The sequence below is a fragment of the Bombina bombina genome, chromosome 1 (genome assembly GCF_027579735.1).
Source record: "Bombina bombina isolate aBomBom1 chromosome 1, aBomBom1.pri, whole genome shotgun sequence".
NCBI classification, from domain to species: domain Eukaryota; kingdom Metazoa; phylum Chordata; class Amphibia; order Anura; family Bombinatoridae; genus Bombina; species Bombina bombina.
Genome location: NC_069499.1, coordinates 812,428,215 through 812,451,980, shown reverse-complemented (window position 1 = coordinate 812,451,980; position 23,766 = coordinate 812,428,215). Strand labels below are relative to the sequence as shown.

The 23,766-nt window shown below is 36.0% G+C and overlaps 1 protein-coding gene across 1 annotated transcript in view; it reads right to left on the bottom strand.

Annotated features, from left to right (window-relative positions):
- Nucleotides 1-23,766, bottom strand: part of DIAPH2 (diaphanous related formin 2) — a 2,325,141-nt gene that overhangs the window by 2,167,517 nt on the left and 133,858 nt on the right.

Genomic DNA, 23,766 nt, shown 5'->3' with positions numbered 1-23,766 from the left:
GAGGTGAAGTTATGCTTCTGACTCCTGTAATAACCATCCACCAATCCCAGTACAAACAAACCATATGTGACATATATACATATAGGGGGTGTTGAGAGGTGCTATGTACTTCATTCATTACTTTAGCACCTCCTAAGTGTAAATTGGCATTGCACTGCATTTCTATATGTCTAGTACTATATCTACACAGGGCAAGGAGAGAAGCCTTGATGTCTGCAAAAAAAAAAAAAACATTTGAATTGATGAAATGTTCCACTTGACATTCTTTTCTACCCCTGAATGTTTGAATAGAACAAATATTAATTTTGCTATTTCAAATACAACACCATTTTAAGCAAAAACATGGAAAATAGCCAGAGTACTAAGTAATTGTTTATTTTTATTTCAGAACCTTTTTTTTTTTATCTTGAATCAAATGTGACATTCAGAACTGCTAAATTAACATTTGTTTGACACAACTAATGTTTGAATGTTCAGGTATTCACAATCCCATTAGACTGAATACGTAGGGGCAACATTTATTGTTTCAAATGAATGTGACAAAACATTTATCCATTTCTAAAGCAGACTCATAAAAAGAGAAAGTTGTACAAAGAAACAGTTATTTGTTTTTTTATGCCACTGATGTTACTGAGATTTTCAACTAGAGTATGAAAAAAAGACATTCATTTTAGAAAGGCATAAAGCATAATTATTATAAAATCAATTTAAGGTCAATTTGAATTTTGTAAATTTCGGCTTTCAAATGCATCACTAAGCAGACTTACTAATATCAAAACAAGCGTGTTGCTATCATATGTAGTGGGAAGGCAGAAGAAAGAAATGTGAAAAAAATGTTTTTGCATTACTAATCCTGCAAATGAGTGAAAGGGACGTAAAAGTGCAAAAATAAATTGCGCTAATGTGTGACAGCATTTTATTATTGCACTACTACTTGTGTATAACTAAGGTGCTGATCATTTTCAAAAAGTTTATCAAATGATTTATCTACAGAAATATCCATAATCGTTAAAGGGACATGAAACCAATTCTTTGATTCAGACAGAGCATGCAATTTTAAACAACTTTCTAATTTACTTCTATTATTATTTTTTTGTTCTCTTGGTATCTTTTGTTGAAAAGCAGGGAGCCTCTGATGAAGCGCATGTGAGCATGCGTGAAACGCGTCAGGCGTTCTTTTGTATGTTCCTGTTACAACACTTGGAATAAAAGAACTTTTCTTTCACATCAAGTCTGGGCTCATAGTGTCTTTGTTCTCTTTGATTCATCTTTTGTTTAAAAGCAGGGGCGTAAGCTCAGGAGCGTGCACGTGTCTGGAGCACTATTTGGCAACTGTTCTGCAAGAATGTTATCCATTTGTAAGAGCGCTAGATGACAGCACTATTTCTTGACATGTAATGATTTAGACACCTACCTAGGTATTGCTTTAACAATGAATAAAATGGGAACAAAGCAAATTTGATTACAGAAGTAAACTGGAAACTGTTTTTTTACAATTGGATGCTCTGTCTGAATCACAAAATACATTTGTTTGGGTTTCATATCCCTTTAATAGTGATTTTCTATCAAAAAAAATTATTAGATTAACATTTCTATAAAGATTGACCCTATGGGGCCGAAATATCAAATAGCCAATCATGTCCACCAGACATCTATAAATGCCGACAGCACTGGTGAACTGCTTGTGCAATACCACCCTCTGCAACCCAATCGTATGAGATTGGGCGGAATGATGTTCGCCGCCTCAGAGGTGGCGGATGAGTTAAGGAGCATTGATCTTAAGAACGCTGCTTCTTAAATCCTGTTTCCGGCGAGCCTGAAGGCTCGCGCAAAAACAGGGTTATTCAGGGCCATTCGGCCCTTGATAATTCGGCCCCTGTGTGTTAAATCCCTGCAAAGATCTAGATTACAAGTGGAGCATAATCAGTAGCATTAGGTGCATTATTTTGGGATGGCTAATCATAACACTACCGTTGTCATCTAACCCATAATTAAAGTCAGCACTGGGAGCTAACTGAGCTGGTGAGCCAATGACAAGAGTCATGTGTGTAGTCACAAATCACCAGACAGCACCCAGTAATGCATTGCTGCTCATGTGCTTGTCAAGTTATGCTGTTCAACAATGAACACCAAGAGAATTAAATACATTTGATAACAGAAGTTAATTAAAAAGTCTCTTAAAATTGTATGTTCTATCTGAACCATGGAGTTTTAATTTTGACTTTCATGTCCTTTTAAACACACTAAGTTCCACCAGAAAACAGCTAAGGTATTATTGTTGCCTTAGACTGTCCCTATAATTTTTTAAGACAAAGATTGTATTCATAAAAGAACATTTGTGAGTCAAAGTAAAATGCACAAATTTGTTGAAACATTTTGTGGTGATCACAATCTTTCTGGTATATTATTCTGAAGTAAAGTTTTAAACTATTGTCCAAGTGATCACAATCCCAAAATGCTTCTGCCCATAAAAGGCCTTAACTACAAAATAGTTTTCTACAGATAACCCGACAAAAAGGGTTGTCTGTTAACTTATTGTTATAAGCAGGGTGGATACAAATCTATGATTTTTTTTAATCTGATTTTTCTGTTTAAATCAGATTTTTTTTAAATTTATATTTAATTTTATTTTTATTGAGGTTAAACTGAAGGCATACAAGTTATTATTCACAGCAAGTTTCAAACACATTGCAATGTTAAACATTTGTGGAAAATACAGATAATAGACATTTGTAGACAGGATCATGCAGTATTGAGATAGCTTGCCTTGTTAAATACTAACCTTCTTAGACACTCAGAAGATCACTCTTGGACCTTATAATAGAATGAAACTATTACTGAAGGTTACACTGACTTAAAGGAGACCACATGGGGGTCTCAAAACAAACCTTATTTTGTTATTTGCGTGGATGCATATATGCTAAACAAATGAAACAACACTTTAAATGTTTGCAATAATTATATTAAGTTAGTGGGTTTTTAACTCAAATAATAATAACGATAGAAAACAATCAGACATAGAGTATGTATATCATGCTAGATAGAAAGGAAACAAACTATATACCAATATGGAAGCCAGAAGAGATTTGACATGGTTTAGCCTATATACATATGGGAATGCAAAAGTTCCCGGAGCTTGTTAATAAAAAATAATGGGGTGGTGAGCTTGATATCTTAGGGGTAATAGTTGGAGCCTCTATTGGGAGGAAGTGCACTGAATTATATCTCTAGGCACATAGAACCGGTTATATAACTTAAAGAACACTTGTTCCCTTAAAATGACATATGAAGATACACAGTGTTAAGTTAAAATATACATGGGGCTGCAAGTTAAGCAATGGCATGAATGGCTGTGTTGCACTATCAACTACTACCCATCTCGATTGTACGTTCCTACGGGAATAGGGCCCTCAATTCCCCCTGTTTTTGACTGTAAAATTTTGTCGTATTGTTTCTCCATTGTAATGTTATCCTTGTACCCATGGGCAGCGCTGCGGAATCTGTTGGCGCTTTATAAATAAAGAATAATAATAATAATATTGGTATAGGTAGGTCTCCTAAATATAGAAACTCACCCTGCTACCCCACCGGAAAGGCAGGATGTAGGAGGGTAAAAGTAATACTAGCTTCAGTTGCATGCTCTATTGCCCTGGCCACAGGCAACAGAATAGAGGCTAATGCGGGAGGAATAATGGTGGTCATATAGCATTGTGGGGTCTAGCAACTTAAGGTATAACCTAGAGCGATCAAACACATAAGGAGTTAGCAAACCTTAAATTTAAAAATAGGATGACTAAAATAGACCCCCTGATAATAGCGACCTGTTTAGCTCATAATATTTTTATGCCATGAAGACTCTAAGCCATATTTCACAGCACCTAAGGAACAACGCCCATTGTAGTGATAAACTCGTCTGGTAGAACTATGTGTTATAAAGCCCCACTATATAATGCCCAGTAACAGTGGCTACAAGGAAAACTAAGCTATGGCAGACAATTAAAGTAGCATAGGCCTCCATCTAGTTCTCAAGTGTAATGAGAAGTGAAACATATGTATTTACATAACCCAACAAATGCATACATTGTTAGCTTTCACCCCCAGAATTAGTCAAACAATTATGGTGCAGCTACGTTAGTGCGCATAATGAACAAAGGTATCAGTTGATCGGCACAGCAGAGGGATCGTTCGCAGAAAATAGGCAGCAAATTAAAGATCACACATTCCTTACAGAGCTAACCAGCCTAAAGTTTGTTATATGTGCAAATAATGTCCCGTAGTGCTGGATTGTGACTGAGACCCAAGACAGTCCAAGTATAACGGCTAGGCACAGTTCGGTAGTGTACTAGTATATATATAATCATAAGTAGCCCAGATCTCTACTTATAAGTACAACCTAATCAAAGATGCAGAGTTCACACTAAGCACAACACCAAGGCCATTCTACGGGAAGTTATATGCATACTTTGTGCTCTAGGCGGCAAAAGTGAGGTGGAAGATAGCACAGTGATCTGTATACTGTGACTGTTCGTACCTAATTCCTCTATTGCAGAGGGCGGGTGCAGGGTCATTAGAATTGGTGTAAAGGTACACGGACATAATAGCCATCCTGGCAGATAGAAACCGTGTTCCTAAGAGCAAGATCATCCTGTTCTGCTTAGGCGACTGCACTGCGTAGGAGAGGTCTGGCGGGTCTAATACAAAGTTGGCCCGTGCCCTCCCGCTAGTGATAACCGCACCGGATGTTCCAAGTGAAGAGATACAGCATTCCAAAGAGTGGAGCAGGCACACACTCCCAGGATCCCAGCAGGGAATCGGTGGGATCCGCATCCACATCAGTTCAGACCACCACGCGGGCAAGGTCTGTATCCCCCAATCTTCAGGGTCTAGGGAGGAAAATACATCCAGCGTAGTCAAAATAGCGAGCATGGCACTCTGCATCCAGGATGGGAATGGAATCACAGTGCCATATCTCTTGCCTAGCAAGGTGGTCTCTGGGATATGTGGCCCCAAATATGGTAGGTGCCACTGCCAGCAGTTCTATTGCAGTATTCGTCTTGAATATCCCAAACTTTTGCATGCAGAGGTGGAGCACAACATTTTCATTCCAGATCCTCTGGTAAGGAATAGTAGTTAGCATCAATCCCACCCTACAGTAGAGCGTAATCTGGGGCTGTAAAGGCGGTAGATGCCTCTCTCTGCTCTCCCAGGGCATCGCTGTTTGTCGTCTGCATAGTATAGAGGGAGGCAGTCTCACTGTCGATTGTTGTGATACAGGCCTTGGTGTTACCGTCCAGAATATCTGATTTCCCTAGATCAGCTTCCGACCCCGTATTTTTCTGCACATGTTGAGCGGGCTACTTAAGAAGTTTCACTTTGGGTAGTGTCATTAGCCGTCAGCTGGGGGACAGGTGTACGTGAATTTTCCTGGCTGGGTGGGCTGGTAATGTCACTAAAGCACTTATCGAATAGCAGGTGGAGGCTTTGAAAGTGTTTATCTAGCTTACATAGAAGAGTTTGTTCCAGAATCTGTGTCTCCATTTGTAGGTGAAGTTGTTCAGTTGCAATTGAACTGGTTTGATAACCCAGGGACCTGGGGGGGTAAATATGCAGTAGCTTTGATTACACCAACAGTCAGTCAGTAGAGGCCTCACAACCTTGTGGCTAGTTGTAATGCAATCAGCTGAGGAACATAGGTAGGTCCTTTTTGTGTCAGAAATCTCCAGAATCCCCTTGAACAACACAAGATAAAATGGCCTATGTTTTTCAAGAAAAAAGTTAAGTGGAAGTCAAGAATTAACTTCAAAATACTAGGTTAAAAGCAGGAGCTCTTCCCAGACACGTCCTACAGCAAAAGCTATAGGCTCTGCCCCCAGATTTTTTAAATTTAAATAGGATTTTTTTTAAATAAAATGCTTTTTGAGGCAAAATCTATCAAAAGATAGTTTCTATTAAGATACATTATAATCTAAAGGTTATTCATCCTGAAATATAGATTAGTTTTTTATTATATAACAAGATGCTGTATATTCATGGCTATGCATTCCATAGATATTAAGTTATTATCTTGGAAGGTTTTGTTTCTTACTGCTATTTCTTCTGCTCGGAGGGTTTCTGAACTCTCAGCTTTGCAGTGTGATTCTCCTTATCTCATATTTCATGCAGATAAGGCAGTTCTCCGTACCAAGTTTGGTTTTCTTCCTAAGGTTGTTTCGGATAGGATTATTAATCAGGAAATTGTTGTTCCTTCTCTCAGTCCTAATCCTTCTTCTCATAAAGAACATTTATTACACAACTTAAACGTTGTGCGTGCTCTTAAGTTCTATTTGCAGGCTACAAAGTACTTTCGTCAGTCTTCTGCTTTGTTTGCTTGCTTTTCTGGAAAACGTAAGGGTCAGAAAACTACTGTCACTTCTCTTTCTCTCTGGTTGAGAAGAATTATTCATTTGGCTTATGAGACTGCTGGACAGCAAACTCCTGAGAGAATTACAGCTCATTCCACTAGGGCGGTGTCTTCTTCTTGGGTCTTCAAGAATGAGGCCTCTGTTGAACAGATCTGTAAGGCTGCGACTTGGTCTTCTTTGCACACTTTTTCTAAATTCTATAAGTTTGATACTTTTGCCTCGGCTGAGGCTTCTTTTGGGAGAAAAGTTCTACAAGCAGTGGTGCCTTCTGTTTAGGTTACCTGTCTTGCCCCTCCCTAATCATCTGTGTCCTCTTGCTTGGGTATTGATACCCAACAGTAATTGATGATACCGTGGACTCACTGTGTCATAAGAAAGAAAACTTTCCTGATAAATTTCTTTCTTTCTTGAAATGGTGAGTCCTTTCTCTCCTTTTCCTTCTGTCAACTGACTGTGGGTTGTGGGAAGGGAAGTGATACTTAACAGCTTTGCTGTGGTGTTCTTTGCCTCCTCCTGCTGGCTAAGAGTCATATTCCCAACAGTAATTGATGATACCGTGGACTCACCATGTCAAGAAAGAAAGAAATTTATCAGGTAAGCATAAGTTTTTTTTTTTTTTTTGCTTGCCAGGCAAAAAGCCAAACAGAATATCACGTGTATGTTTTCTTATTCCCACTCCCGTGCAAACCCAATCGCATATTCTCATGTGTGCTAACCTGACATGAAAATATGAATATTTTACATTCTAATGTCCTGCACATAACAGAATATGTTATATTTATTCATTTACTTCTATTATCAAATTTGCTTCATTCTTTTGGTATCATTTGTTGAAGGAGAGCAATGATGTACTGGGGCCTAGCTGAACACATTGGGTGTAACAGTTACAAGCAGCTAGCTTACAGTAGTGTGTTACTTTTGAGACTCCTTATGTGTGCTTTTCAACAATGTATACCAAGAGAATGAAGCAAATTAGATAAGATAAGTTAATTGTAAAGTGTTTTAAAACTACATGCACTTTTTGATTTTGAGTTTTAGGTCCCTTTAAGTAAAAAAAAGAAAAGAAAAAGATAATTACACTGGAGACCCAGTAAAATTATTTAATGAGAAGCACCACAGCTCATTACAGAATGTGTTTCTCTGTTTTGATCTTGTTATCTTTTTGATGCAGATGCAAAATTGCACAATAATAAACACTGACAAAACATTCAGTTTATGTTAACTGACAACGCCCATAAAAAAGGGTAAAAAATAAGGGGGAGAAAAAAAACATAATCTGCCCCTTAACCTTCACTATAGTTTTTGTAAACACTTGAAGCTTTGCTTAAATTGTAGCCAATAAATAATGCAACAAAACATCAAGACTCTTATTCAGTTTTATTCTCGAAAAGTAAAATATTTACAACAGAAGACAGACTAACAAATCAAATATCAAGTAATATGATTTGTTCATTATTGAAAGTGGAAATGCTTGTTTGTATCAAGCGGGTGTATGAGCAGCAGAGAATTATGAAAAAATACATAAAGCTGAGAGTATGTTAACAGATTTGTGAACAACAGAGCAATCATAAATTGCATTATATAAACCATGAAAAAAATAACACTGGTGGTTATATATATCTCCTAATTTCGTACTAGACTTTTGACATTTCTTACTAGTCTGGGGCTGATGGTCAAGAGGAAATTCCTATCTACCTATCTATCTATCTATCTATCTATCTATCTATCTATCATCTGTATATCTATTTTTCATGTATCTATCTATCATGTATATCTGTCATCTGTATATCTATCTATCTATCTATCTATCTATATATCTCTATCTTATCTATCATCTGTCTATCTATCTATCTATCTATCTATCTATCTATATCATCTGTATATCTATCATCTGTATATCTATCATCTGTATATCTATCTATCTATCTATCTATCTATCATCTATCTATCTATCTATCTATCTATCTATCTATCTATCTATCTATATCATCTGTATATCTATCTATCTATCTATCTATCTATCTATCTATCTATCTATATCATCTGTATATCTATCATCTGTATATCTATCATCTGTATATCTATCATCTGTCTATCTATCTATCTATCTATCTATCTATCTATCTATCTATCTCATCTGTATATCTATCATCTGTATATCTATCATCTGTATATCTATCATCTGTATATCTGTCAGTCTGTCTATGTATTTAATGTCGCTTTACTCATGTTAATGTTAACGGATTAAACAGCTTTTGTTCTAATTACTTTAGGAAGTCCCCCTAAGTGCCAGAAGCATTCAAATATTAATATTTCCTACAGTTTTATTTATACGGAGCTTGTGGAAAACTGAGTGGCCATTGTTTAAGTTGGATACAGACTCAGTGTAGATACTCTTTGTACCATTGTGCATTTACATAAACAAAGATTCCATTCAACTCTGCAAACTGCTTGTCATGATAAAATGGGTTAAAAAATGTGACACATCAAACCGCCTTGATACTATTTTTTTATAATCATAATATTATAATCATTTTTGGGCAGAAGATTTCACACCAGCAAAAACATTTCCATGTTGTTACATGTAATATCAGCAAGATCTTTAATCTGTTACTATTTTTTTTTTTTTTTAAATGACTGTTTTGAAAGGGGACATAAAAGCCAGATTAAACTTTCATGCAATTTTAAGAGACTTTTCAATTACTTCTATTATCAAACATATTTTGTTCTCTTGGTATCCTTTGATGAAGTGCATATGTATTATGTATATATCCTCCGCAGAAGCATTTCAATTACTAGGATCTGGCTGGTGATTGGTAGCTGCTCACATATTTTCTCTTGTTATTGCATCATCAGCTGCATCATGGTAGTGCTTACTACTACGGAGCTGACATTAACTATTTGTTTAGCCCCTTTGCTATTATATATACACTCTTGCTATATTCACTACATTTAGGGCCAGATTACGAGTGAAGCGCAAAAATGGTGCTTTTGCAAGCTTGATATTTGCGCTCAACTTGTAATACCAGCGCACGCAATTGTGCACTGGTGTTTAAAGTGGCCCGCAAATGCAAAGTGACCTCGTGTTCACATTGCATGGAAACTTTGCGCTCAATAAACCACGCTTCCATAGTCTCCAATGGAAGCCTTGTTCTCATGCTGTCAGACACGCCATGAGAACGTAGCACAGTGAAGTGGGTAAGTCGTGCAGCGATGGGCAACAAATTTAAATATATATATATGTGTGTGTGTGTGTTATATATATATATATACACATATTAACACATAAATATATATGTATATAAGCATATACATATATATTTACAGGGCACACACAGTTCCCCTTGGACCACACTGTGAAGGCACTCAGTGCTGTTTTTTTTTTCTAATACTCTACAGCTGCCAACTTTAACCCCTAAAAACTGCTTTGTACAGTTGTTTTTTATTTTTAAAAAAATGCTACTTTTTTTAAATAAAAAACAAAAATATACTTTGTTTTGGGGCCATTTGGGGCACTTTTGGAAAATTAACCAGAGATCTGATCTCTGGTTAATTTTCGGAGTGCTAATTGCTACCGCGAGCTTGCGGTAGCATTAACCAGCCACTAGTAATGGCTGGTTATTCACCGCGCTCCTATAATCGGGCAAATTTGCTTGTATTACGGGTGCGTAACAAATTAGCGCTTCACTTGTAATCTAGACCTTACTGAGCAAAGCCAAAGAGACTTGTCTGTCCATTTGTAAATTGGACAGTGGGCAAGACAGATTGAAAAGTCATTAAATTGCAACCAGAAACTAAGACAAATTAATTTAAACCTGCATATACATTTAAAATCAAGCTTTTTAACAATGATGGGTGCAATCATTTTATATGCAGTATATATTTTAATTTGAGAGATTTGGATCATGCCAGCAGACATTGCTAATAACATGAGAGCGTATTCTGACATCTCAAATGTTCATAACTGTGCACCACTGTCACAAAAAAACAAAACAAGGTCTGTTTATTTAAAGTAAAATAAAAACAAGCAATACACCTCATTGTCACTTTTTGTTTCTAGAGAAAATAATGTTTGAAATTTTCCTGGGGAGACCCGACCGTATGCTATTTTTTGGATTTTATACTCGTTTTTTTCCTCTATAAGTCAACAATTAAGTTCTATTTTGTTATTATGTATTTAGAGCCCATTTCCAAGGAAGTACAATTACCAGACTGTAATGCTACACAGGTTTTGATGGGGAAAAAAGAGCCAAAAGACCAATTTTTTCGCATTTATTCTTTATTAAAGTGTAGGCTTAGATAAAGGGATTTATGCTTATAAAGAACTATGGAGTTAATCCCGGTTTATCTATCATAATTATTTAATTGCTGCCAATGAGCCCTCTTTGACATTAACACAAATCACGATCAGCCATTTTCGTTGTTTATTGGCAGCCTTTTTTTTTCGTTATCCCTATACTTAACCCCTACACCCAATCAGACATATATAAACGTTGTGCGGTACTTTGGCTATCGTACCGCACAATGTTTATATACGTCTTCACTTAAGGAAGCTCCAGAAGTCTCGGATGTTAAGTTACAGCCGAGAGCTGGAGCTCCTGAAGCTTCATACATCTGCCACATATGGAGCCGGAGCGCGGTCCGTGGACCTCCTCCATGTGAGCGCAGATGCCTGACCTTTATAGATGGTGACACTGTGTGTGTCATCGTCTGTAACGGTCTTCTGTTGGTGCCGGCGGGAGGTGTGGGCAAGAGACTGTCAATTATCGAGAGCGAGCGAGCAAGCAAGCAAGCTCTTGATGATTTCTCTTCGCCACCTCACATTGCGGAAAGTAGGCTCGCATGTGCGAACTTGCCATGCAAGGGCTCTGGAGCAGCTCACACTGCTTCGTACATGGAGCCAATTCTGCTTAACGTTGATCTTGCATTTTAGTTTTCAATTATGAAGTTGTGAGATTAACAATGCAGATAACGATTTGGTGTTTTCGAGTGGTAACGATTTCAAACTTTAAGGGACATGAAACCAAAAATAGTCTTTCATGATTCAGATAGAGCATACCAGTTTAAGCAATTTTCCAATTTAATCCGATTATCTAATTTGCTTCATTCTCTTGGTATCCTTTGTTTAAAAACATATCTAGGTAGGCCCAGGAGCAGCAATGCATTACTGTGAGCTAGCTGGTTATTGGTGGCTGCACATATATGCATCTTGTTATTGCCTCATCCAATGGGCTCAGCTCACTCTCAGTAGTGCATTGATGCTTTTTAAACAAAGGATACTAATAGAATGAAGCAAATGGGGTGGCATATGTGCATAGCCTCGAATCATCATCCATGTTCAGTTTAGGAATGTGTATTGCTGTTCTGGAGTTGCCTATAACTTTACAGGGGTTAAACACATATTTCTCTGCAAACAATACTGAAATAACAAAATGCTCTAATGCTAGAAAATTGGGAAAGTTGGCAAAACATGTTATGTGAAGCTATTCTGTTGTTCTGTAAAATACATGGATTTTTATGTATTGATTTTGTCAAAAGCTGCAGAAAGATTCAGCGTCCAAATATATATTGTGACAGATTATCTATAAAGTTTAAAGGCATATTATTATGTATACTATGTTGGGGCTCTATTGTCTAAGGACATCATTTTAAAGGGATTTGAAACCCAAATATTTTATTTTGTTATTGAGACAGAGCAGACCATTTAAAAAAAAAGTTTGCAATTTACTCTATTATCAAATTTGCTTTGTTCCCATGATATTCTGCGTTGAAGAGATACCTAGGTAGGTAAGTCTGTAGCAGTACATGGCAGGAAATAGTTCTTGCAAATGGATAACGTTATTGCAAAACTGTTGCCATATAGTGCTTTAGTAATGCGCTGGAGAAGTAAATTGGAATGTTGTTTAAAATCGCATGGTCTATCTGATTCATGAAATAAATATTTTGGATTTCATATCCCTTTAAGAAACTTTACAATGCAAATTTCTTAAAGGGACACTGAACCCAATTTTTCTTTCTTTCATGATTTAGATAGAGCATGAAATTTTAAGCAACTTTCTAATTTACTCCTATTCACAGTTTAGGGTGGTCAGAAAGGGACTCAAAGAAAAATGATTAATGAAATAAATATTTTGGTGTTCATATCCCTTTAAGAAACTTTACAATGCAAATTTCTTAAAGGGACACTGAACCCAATTTCTTTCTTTAATGATTTAGATAGAGCATGAAATTTTAAGCAACTTTCTAATTTACTCCTATTATCAAATTTTATTTATTCTCTTGGTATCTTTATTTGAAATGCAAGAATGTAAGTTTAGATGCCGGCCTATTTTTGGTGAACAACCTGGGTTGTCCTTGCTGATTGGTGGATAAATGCATCCACCAATAAAAAAATGCTGTCCAGAGTGCTAAACTAAGAAAAAAAGCTTAGATGCCTTCTTTTTCAATTAAAGATAGCAAAAGAACAAAGAAAAATTGATAATAGGAGTAAATTAGAAAGTTGCTTAAAATTGCATGTTTTATCTGAATCACAAAAGAAACTATTTGGGTTCAGTGTCCCTTTAACATATTTTACCTTGTTCAAAAAGGGCTTATTCCTGAAAGCACTGCTGACTGCAAGCGACATGTCCAGAAATGGCACCTGCGTAATGTTGTTTTACAAGAAAACAGGAGTCCTTAAGTAAATTAAGTAAATAAATCTGTTTTAAGCTTTAAAATTAGTTTTCCATTGCCTAGGAAGTAAATTGTCGCTTTAAATTCTTTTAATATTAATATTATGTGAGTTCAGACTTGGCTGCCAATGAGAGTTCTGCTAATTTTGGACTGTGCTCTGAAACATTTACCTAACCTGAATGTCTGGCTCATAGTCACTCTCATACTCACTTATTGTCCTGCTAGGAATTTAAAATATTTTTTTCAGTAGACAGTGACAACAATCAAACGTTGAAACAATTGACTATATGTTAATATTTACCAGTTTTTACATTCCTGACAGGTTTTATGCTTTATAGAATGTGTGTTCTACAGCCGTATACAAAACGTTTGTCCAAACTACACTTCATGATAGCCATTGAGTTCACCATACGTCTAGAGGTATATTACATGCTGAAGCAAATTCACGGAGGTGGACTGCACTCTCACACTAGCAAAATTCACAGTTTAGGGTGGTAAGAAAGGCACTCAAAGAAAAATGGGTTTACTTTCAGTGATCCAGGCACTTAAAGGGATAATAAACCTTAATTTTAAATTTTTGTTCTCTTGGTATTTTTATTTGAAAAGTAGCAATGTAAGCTAAGGAGCTAGCCTATTTTTGGTTCAGAATCCTGGCTAGCGCTTGCTGATTGGTGGCTACATTTAGCCACCAATAAGCAAGCGCAACTGAGGTTCAGAACCAAAAATGGACCGGCTCTTAAGTATACATTCCTGCTTTTTAAATAAAGATACCAAGAGAAGGAAGACAAATTGATAATAGGAGTACATTAGAAAGTTGCTTAAAATTTCATGCTCAATCATGAAAGTTTAATTTTGACTTTAGTGTCCCTTTAACTTCAAAAAAATCACATATAGATATAAAATATAACGCACAGGGCAGCCAGCACTCACTTCATACAGCTAGATAAAAAGCAAAGGCCAAATGGTAGAAGGTCAAGGTTTTCCCATCCACCTACGGTTCACTTTAAAGGGACAGTAACTACTTTGTAATTGCAATATTTTTTTCTGAAATAAATTAACATACTAGTTAAGTGTGATTTTTTAAAAATACATTAATATCTTGTTTGCTGCACTTGTTTTTCAATAGAAAGCTCCACCCACCAGTTGTCTTATATGGAGGAGCCAATCCAGGTTGTTACAAGAGTAGACAAAGCTTGTCACTGTCACTTTGTTATCAAAACTATATTTATTTCCAGTTCCACATCTGATCCTCACTGCTGAGGAAATTTAGGGTCAGTTATGCAGCGGTCTCAGGCTTGTGAAGTTTTAGAACTAAACTACAGGAAAATGAGCCAAAATAAATAATGAAAGTATATTACAAAGTTATTTTACTATGCATAATTACACTGTTTACATTACAATCTCAAGTGTTTCAGGCCCCTTTTTAAAAGGGAAAGAAAACATTATTAAAAATGTAGAAGCAACAACAACTTTACTACCAATAGTCTACAATACCTCATCAGCACACTTTGTTATCTTTGTATCATTTGTTGAAAAAGAATATGTACATATTCTACACTACTTAGAGCTAGCTGGTGATTGGTGACTACATACATTAGTCTTTTGTCATTGGCTCATCAGATATTTTGAGCTAGCTCCCAGTAGTGCATTTCTGCTCTGCAACTGACTTTAACTATGGGGCCCATGTACAGCTTTTGGTGTCCTTGTGGTGCAGGCTTGCTCATACAAACTTTCTTGCAGCAAGTTGCAAATCAATGCTTGTACAACCTCTGCTTTTTAACCATTTGTCCGCCACCTCTGTGGTTGGGGAGATAAATCTTCCTGAACTTGCTTGTTCCAGGTTTCATAAGAACATAGGGTTGCTCCTGCAAAAGACAGGCAGACAAGTTCCCAAATTGGAAACCTTGTCCGTCTCTGATAGTACAGGGAAGCAAGGGTTAAACATAGTTATATACAAGCAATGGTGCAATAATAAAATGCTGTGCATTTTCCGTTTTACACATTTTAAGTTTAAAAAAAAAGGCACTTTTTTTTTTACATATTTATTTATGACATATTATGGTAAACGTTTTGTATATGGAGTTGGTAGAGGAATAGTGTGATAAGGAGATGTGGGGTGAGAATAAACTAAGAAAAAAAAGCCTTAGGATATACAATTATTACTATATATATATGTTGTATATTTGCGGAAATCATCTGCTAAATAAAGCCAAAGCCTGCATACTGAAGCTAAAACAAACTTTAGCTAAACGTTTGTAAAGAAAATAAGATGTATGTGTGTGCAACCAGTTCTTCTGAGGTTATTCTAAATCTTATACTAATTTAACTCCAGCTGATTATTTATTTGTAATAGAAACAAAATAAAAAACTATGTAGAAAATCTATTTGAAAAAAATAATAATGAAATAATAAAACTAAAACTCTTATATGTGGATTATTCACACCTACGTGATCTATTCTACTCATAAGTGGTTGAATCATGTGACCTGTTGAGGCATATGGTGCTGAAATTTAGGATTATTACAAATTACAGTGATAATATTACATTTTACGACCTGCATTTGTACTTTTACCATATTGCTGAAACAGATTTAATTACAATTTTGTTGCTGAACTTTGCATACTGCCATATTGCAGCATTATATCCTATGAATGTGCTACATTTCTACGACGGAAATATATAAATGTAATTTGTTTAACACTAGTTTTGATTTGCCTTATTCTTTATTTATTGCATTACGTTATATTTTTTTACTGCTATATCTGTCCTTTGGCCACTGTTTTGATTTTAATTGTGATCTGGGACGCTCAATCATTTGTGGGTGGTTTAGTTTAATATAGTATATTTGATTTGGGTGATTAAATACTATTAATGGATTATTAGTAGACATATCTTTATTTTTATTTTTATTCTATTGCTTTCTTTCTCAAGGATTACTATTGTATCTTTACTATTGTGGCTTTATTTTTTAAAACATAAAGGGATATTAAGCAGTATGGGAATGTGATATAAAAATTTTAATTATGTGTAGTTAAAAAAAAGTTGCAATATACTGTCATAATTTATTTTGCCCCTTTTCCCTCTAATTTAACGCTGAAATTTGTTGTTTTTCTAAATGCCACTGTTTCCCGCCATGTTTGAACTTAGGTTTTTTATTTATCTCTCATGCTGAGGACACAATTAGAGTGTGTGCAAACAAGGCTGTGTGGAACATAGGAGTGTTAAAGCATTTATCTAACAGGGTTTCCATACATCCTTGTTTGCAAATTCTTTTATTGCTTATATTTGTATCTAAATATCCTCAGCAGAAGAGAAAGGTAAAAAGAAAACCTAAGTTCAAACATGTTCAGTTTTTAAACAAATTATATATATAATAGTAAAAAAAACCATAAAGCTACAAATTATTCTATGTCTACTATTATGATGATGGTGCTGATGTGGTTTTTGTACTTTTAGTAAATAATTGCTTTATTAAAATACTGCTAGGTTGTTTACCACTATGGTGTGAGCTATGTGTGCTATGTATCTACTTTACCTTGCCATTTTGTACCAAGTTGTATGCTAAACATTCAATATTCCCTTTCTAGTAATATGATAAAAAAACTAGGTAAGGGAGAAAGATGCAGCAAACTTTAAAGTGGTTTATGCATAATAAATTGCTATACTATGGGAAATGACTGTGATTTGCTTTCCATTTTCATGGCCATAACATATTCCATTGGTGATGACCCAAATGTACTCTTCAAAACTTATTTGATGTTCAAAGGCACCAATTATGAATTCAAAAGTTTTTAATCTCTGTAGGAAGCAGTTTGATTACCAGAATGTATAGAGCCCCCTTGTGTAAATTCAGTTTACATATGAAGCTGTGTTTATAGATTGGTAAACTAGAATCAGTTAAAAAAAAAAAAAAGAAGTGAGTTATCCCTTTGAAAAAAAGAATATTAAGCATTTCATGAGGCAGCTTCTTACGCCATAAGTATCCAAATATTTGTGACCTGGAGAGGCTTTTGAATTGTAACATTTGCTGCAAACAAAGCGCCAAGCACTCTGATTACTTTGGCAAAATGCTTCACTTTCCTTATCTGTTTTCTTTATGGGGAAGGGATTTTGCCTTTTATAGAGTTTATTTGAAAACATTTCAATGGTTTTATGAACACTTTGCACAGAGTTTCCCCCTATCCTTTACAAATACCATTACCCGTGCAACATCCATGAACTACAGAAATCAGGGCCTTTGTTAACAACTATTTCACATTACATTGTAACGCCAGGCGTTGGGTTTGTCTTTAGCAATTCATTGAGCGTTTTTTGTTGTTGCTATTTATATTTATTTGTGATGTATTTATAGGAATTCAGTACACGTGAGGTAAATTATGACTGCACTAGAAAAGTTTCCCCTCCGTTACCACATTATATATCTGTTTATAATAGTGAAGCTGGACCTGGCCAATGCTTGGGCCTAGACACACATCCCTAGCAGGATATAGATTTTTTATAAAATGGATCATCTTGAATTTATGGATTCTTGTGTTTTCTATGGAACTGTGTAAGGGTAGGGGTGCTAGTGTTACTAGGTGAGTTAGTTTCCTGATTTCAAGTCTCCCCAACATGAGGTGGTAGCTACAACGCGTGTGGATAATTGAAATATTTTTCTGTCCTGTCCCCTTCTCTAGTGCTTTTACTTAGGTCAGTTGTTAAAGGTATAGTCTAGTCCAGTGCTTTCCAAACTGTGTGTCGGGACACACTAGTGTGTCGGCAGCAGTGTGTAGGTGTGTCCCTGCTTCAGCACAAATTTTTTTTAAATTTAAAAAAAAAAAAAAATTTAAATTGTTTTTTGGTTTCTGACTTTCCACCTGCCTGCTACGCATATCACATGGTTGACACATGATTGATACCTAGTGGGTCACAGATCATCTTAACCAATTGGCACTATGGGAACTGAAACTATTACATTTGGTGGCACATTGGCTCCTGACTGCACGTGTAGTCTCCTTAATCGGCTTGTGACTGCAAGTGTAGCCAGTGAGTGGGACAGCAGTGTGTTTGAAGCGCGGGCAGTAGTCAGTCGGACTCACAGAGCTCTGAGGGTGGCAGCTTAAACGCTGAGCTGAAGTCAGAAGTCAGTGGTTTGGGTTTTTTGCAACTAGCTCCCAGTAGTGCATTGCTGCTCCTGCTCTTGATATATGGATAGGAAGTGAAAGCTTAAAAATGCTTGATGATGAAATGCGAGTGTCTTTATCTAATATTCCACTAAATATTCCGAAACTCTGTTCATCCCATCAACCTCATACATCCCATTAAAATAGTAAGTAGCTATTGGTGTTATTAAACTTTTTTTAATTCTTGCACATACATACATACGGTTACTTGTAAATACATTTTGTTATTATATAATTTATTTATGTGTCTGTATCTTTTAAAACAAGTTAGTTTAACCTCCTTTTTGCTAGTACAACTGAATTACTGTGTCGCGAAATGATGTAGGTCTAAAAAGTGTGTCACTAACATGAAAAGTTTGGAAAGCTCTGGGTCTAGTCAAATATAAACTTTCATGATTCAGAGCTGGAAAGTAAGTTTAGGAGACACCAATCAGCAAGCACTATCCAGGTGCTGAGCCAAAAATGGGCCGGCTGCTAAGCTTACATTCTAGCTTTTTAAAATAAAGATAGCAAGAGAATGAAGAAAAAAAATATAATCGGAGTAAATTGGAAATCTGCTTAAAATTGCATGCTCTATTTGAATTATAAAAGTTTAATTTTGACTATGCTATTCCTTTAATCTGTTACACATACTTATTCTTTTCTGTTCTGTGCATTAAAACTTAATCTGGAATAATGTTTTTAAATTTCTTTGTTTAATTTTAAATTCATTTGTGGTTCTATAAATGTAATTTAATACTGATGCCTTTTGCTTATTCCATGCGCTTCAGAATGAATTCTGTACTTACTGTACCTTGTAATGCGTTGTTACTGCTGATGTTTGTATTTATATGGTTCTTATATGAATATGAGTCATATATTTATTGTTTGTAATGCTGTTGAAAAATCAAATAAAGATTATTTTATACTCAGCGAGAGAGATGCGCTCGATCAGGAACGAGCAACGACTCAGTATGCTTGTTCTTTGGCGATTCAACACCTCAGAGAAATCCCCCATAACCCTTAGGGAGACTGTTCCCCGGGTCATAATACAACTATGCATAGAAAGAGAAGCGCTCAATCAGGAACAAACAGCTCAGTAGATTGTTCTTTAGCAGGTCAACACCTTAGAGCAGCCTAAAATTGTCACTGAGCTAATACAGATTGACTCTGCTCTCCCGACATTCAAAGGTATAAAGTACTATTACTATACATCTCTTTTGGAATTAAACTATTAGTATGTGTGTGTGTGTGTGTGTAGGGATTATAAGTAATTATATGATATTTTGAATGCCACTGCTAGTCCATCACTGCTCTGTAACAGAAGGGTGCAAGGATTAAAAACGTCAGAATTTTAAAGAGATAAAAAAAGTATACTATTGGAGAAGCAAAAACTATTCTGATGGTTATGCCTGTGTGTTTTTATGTGCTTATTTTACACCTTTTTGTTTTAGAATAGTCGGAGACAAAAGAGTACAACTTTTTTTTACTTTATTTTTTTATACATACCATATTGTTCCGCATATAGGCTGCACTTTTTCCCCTTGATTTGTACCTTTAAATTTGCGGTGCAGACTATATTCGGGTGCTTATCGGCAATATCGCACATGTGCAGTGCTGCCGAACCTCCGGTGCACCCCGTGGCCTTATGGGTATTGTATTCAAATGAAAAATTGCAAGGGGAGCACTCACTTGTTGTAAAACTTCACTTTTATTTCACCAAAGTAAAAACTGCTTACAGAACAGTCCATAAAACAAGCATCATAGAAGCCCAATCAATACAGATAGCAGCTATTTGTATCGATTGGGCTTCTATGATGCTTGTTTTATGGACTGTAAGCAGCTATTACTTTGGCGAAATAAAAGTGAAGTTTTACAATAAGTCGGTGCTCCCCTTGCAATTTTTCATTTGAATCCAGACTGTGGCCATTAGGAGTGAGCACTCTTTTCTACCCTTGATGCAACCGTGATGTACATTGCACTTTATAAGCCGTACCGCTACCCCACTGAATTGGCTGCCTAGTGATGACGTCATTACCCGGTGCGGAAAACCAAGTAACCTGAAGGAGGAATACGTAGGTATCCGTTGTTGCTGAAGGAAGCATTTTTGCTGAGTGAGTGTCGCTCCCAGCTACATCCAAGGGGATTACACAATCGGAGGGGACCGGGTTGTCCGGTTAGCCACACATCCAGCACCGGGTGTTAAACAGAAGTTGCCGCAGCTTGTGGGTAAGTGTGTTAACGGCTTTTGGTACTTTACTTATCTATGGATGCATGATAGGCTGACTTGTTTAGCCATTATACACACAGTGTTTGTGGGCTTAATGTGCATATAAGGGCATCCCTTTTTGGGAAATGTGTTGCATTATGGGTATTGTAGTCCGCCGGATTTCGTTATCTTTGCAACGGTTTGCAAAGGTTGGTAGGTTTGGCTGTTGAGCAGGACACTCATATGCATATGCCACCGCTGGTGTGAGAAGATATTTTCTTTAAAAATTTAATTTCTTCAAAATGGCACCAAACTTTAAGGGTGCGGCCTATAATCAGGTGCGGCCTATAAGCGGCACAATATGGTATATTACACAGCTTGGTTCTGCCACTTCGGTTTGCAGCCTACTGCATGATTAACAATGTATTTCTTGAGCACCTTCTGGCCACTGTACCAGCATAGACTTCAGTGAATGTTGGTTTAGCTTGAGATCCGGCAGAGCTCTCTTCCTCCAGGATTTAAAGAGACATATAAGTCTTTATAACAAACAAAACTCTCTAGAGTTGACAGGTAAAGTGCTGAAAAGCAAAAGTGCTTTCCTTTACAGTGTTTGAAAAGGTAACAGCTGCGCCCAACGGTTTCCACTGCCTACAAAAAGTTAGCTCCTTTGAATTAACGGTGAAGCACTTTTTGTGGGCACAGGAAACAAATGCATGTCGGCACTTATGTGTCAATTGTTTTATAGAATCTTATTTGTTTAGAGACTTTTATGGCCCTTTAAAAATATTGTTTTTGAAACCAGGAGAATTAATAAAGTTCAATGTGTCACTTATGAACTGTTCGAACACCACAAATGTAGGCTGACCTTCTGTAGGTTTGTTTAGCCTCTAATGTCTGTCAGTGTAAAACAGGTGCATTATGGGGAAGGGTCATTTGCTTAAAGGGATAGTAAACACCAAAAATGTTATTGTTTAAACAGATAGGCAATCCCTTTATTTACCATTCCCAAGTTTTGCATAACCAACACTGTTATAGAAATATACTTTTTACCTCTGTGATTACCTTGTATCTAAAGTTCTGCTGACTGCCTCCTTATCTCAGATCTTTTGACAGACTTGAATTTCAAGCAATTAGTGCTGACTCTTAAATAACTTCATGTGCATGAGCACAATGTTATCTAATATGAAACACATGAACAAACACCCTCTAGCTGTGAAAAACTGTCAAATCCATTCAGATAAGTGGCGGCATTCAAGGGCTTAGTAATTAGCATATGAGCTTATTTAGGTTTAGGAATAACAAGAGAACAAAGCAAATTTGATGATAAAAGTAAATTAGAAAGTTGTTTAAAATGACATGCCCTATCTGAATCATGAAAGTTTAATTTGGACTTTACTTTCCCTTTAAGTAAATAAATACATTAATTTATTGATGTACAAACTAACCACTGTCTGGGAAAAATAGCATTTTAGAGTTTGGTAGTTAGAATCAAATATATCCATTTATAATTAGGGTAAATAATAAAAAAAAAACACTCTCTCGTAGCTTAAAACGATAATTATAACAAATATGCAATATAAAATATATACAAAGATCCCTTTATTAAGCTGCAGTGAAATATCAAAACGGTCACACCGCTGAGCAAATTTCCATATGATTTTATATATATATATATATATATATATATATATATATATATATATATATATATATATATCAGATCATTTACTTTATGTTCAAATTAACTAGATAATTATTTAGAAATTGGCTATTCTGCAGAATTATCGTGCTCTAATTTGATGGTAATAGGAGAATTGCAATGTCCGTACATTATTTCAAATAAAATGAGAGTGCTAATCGTTGCTATGATTTTGTGTTTTAGTATAGCCAGCATCATAACTGCAATGGAATAATGAGAAATTTAAAGATAATTTTCCACTGTAATATAGAATCAACATAAAGAATGACAAACATATCTAGAGAATGTCAAATTAGATCAGACAAACTATTGTAGTAATTATATTTGTATTTGCTCTTTAACTGCTGGACGAGGGAGTAAATATTGTCTGAGCGCATTTAACTCTTTCTTTTATAGGGATCTTGTAATTATAGTACAGTCTATGACAGAGAAACTGATGGCACTGCAATGTTCTCAATAAACAATAACATTGTTGTTTCTGGACTATAGCTAGTATTGAAATGAATGGATGGCGCTATTTAGTTTCATACAACTGCAAACCAAATGAGTGATGTATAAACTTTTTTAGTGGAATAGAATTGACTCCAGTATTTTGTTTGTTTTTCCACATAAACTCAGATTACTGCTGGTACAGTATATATACAGTAGCTTGTCACAAATGGAACCATTTTCCAATGAAAGTGTTAAGCAGCAAATACTTCAATGGAGCCCTGGTGGAGTTAGCCTGCTTTCCGTAATATAAGACGCAGCGGTCATCTGACTGCTGCTTCTTACCATCTCTGCCACCTTTGAGTTGGCGGACAGAAATCACATGTTCATTCTGGGTGATTTAACAGGCCCTTCTCGCTCGCAATTGGTGCATGTGCAGTAGCACGTACAAGCGGTAGGCATACAGTGTCTACTGCTCATTCAGGCAAACAGGTTCCCAAGTCGGAGACCTCATCCGCCTGCACCATAATACTTGGGTCCCTATGTGTTTAACACCAGTGAGCCAATACAAAGCAGCAGCTGCATGTAAACCGCCAAAAAGACTTGGGTATCTTTCTCAGGAGCTGCAATGCTTATGCCTCTTTAACATGACTTTACCTATGTAATTAACCCTTTACAGGATTTAAAAATCTAGTTTGCTAGGATCAATAATGCAAAATTGATGTTCCCTTACAAATAATGTTTGCATCAGAACGCCCCTATACCTATTGATGCAGTATAGGATAACATTACTTGACTCACTTGCATTGTGTTACTCTCATTTTCCACTCTAAAACCTATACATAAACTTGAACAGTTTGACTTCTTTAGAGGCCAATTACAAATCAATTTCTGCATCTGCAGATCACAAAATGGACTTTAATATGCTAAGATAATAATTTTTCCTACATTTCTAATACTAAGTCTAGATGAGGCTGTAAAAAGTGTAAAGTTATTTAGGAAGAATGGAGAAATGTCCTTGAACCACAAGTTGCAAGTAAAACGCCTTTTTATTACACCTGTCTTGAAAAGTGCAACATATTTTTTGGAACAATCCACATGTCCCGGGTATATACTGATCCATACTTATTTATGCCCTTTAAATTGGCATTCCTTCCCTGTTGAAAAATAAATTAAAAAATGAGCATGCTCTACTGTTTGCTCTCAGAGGTGCA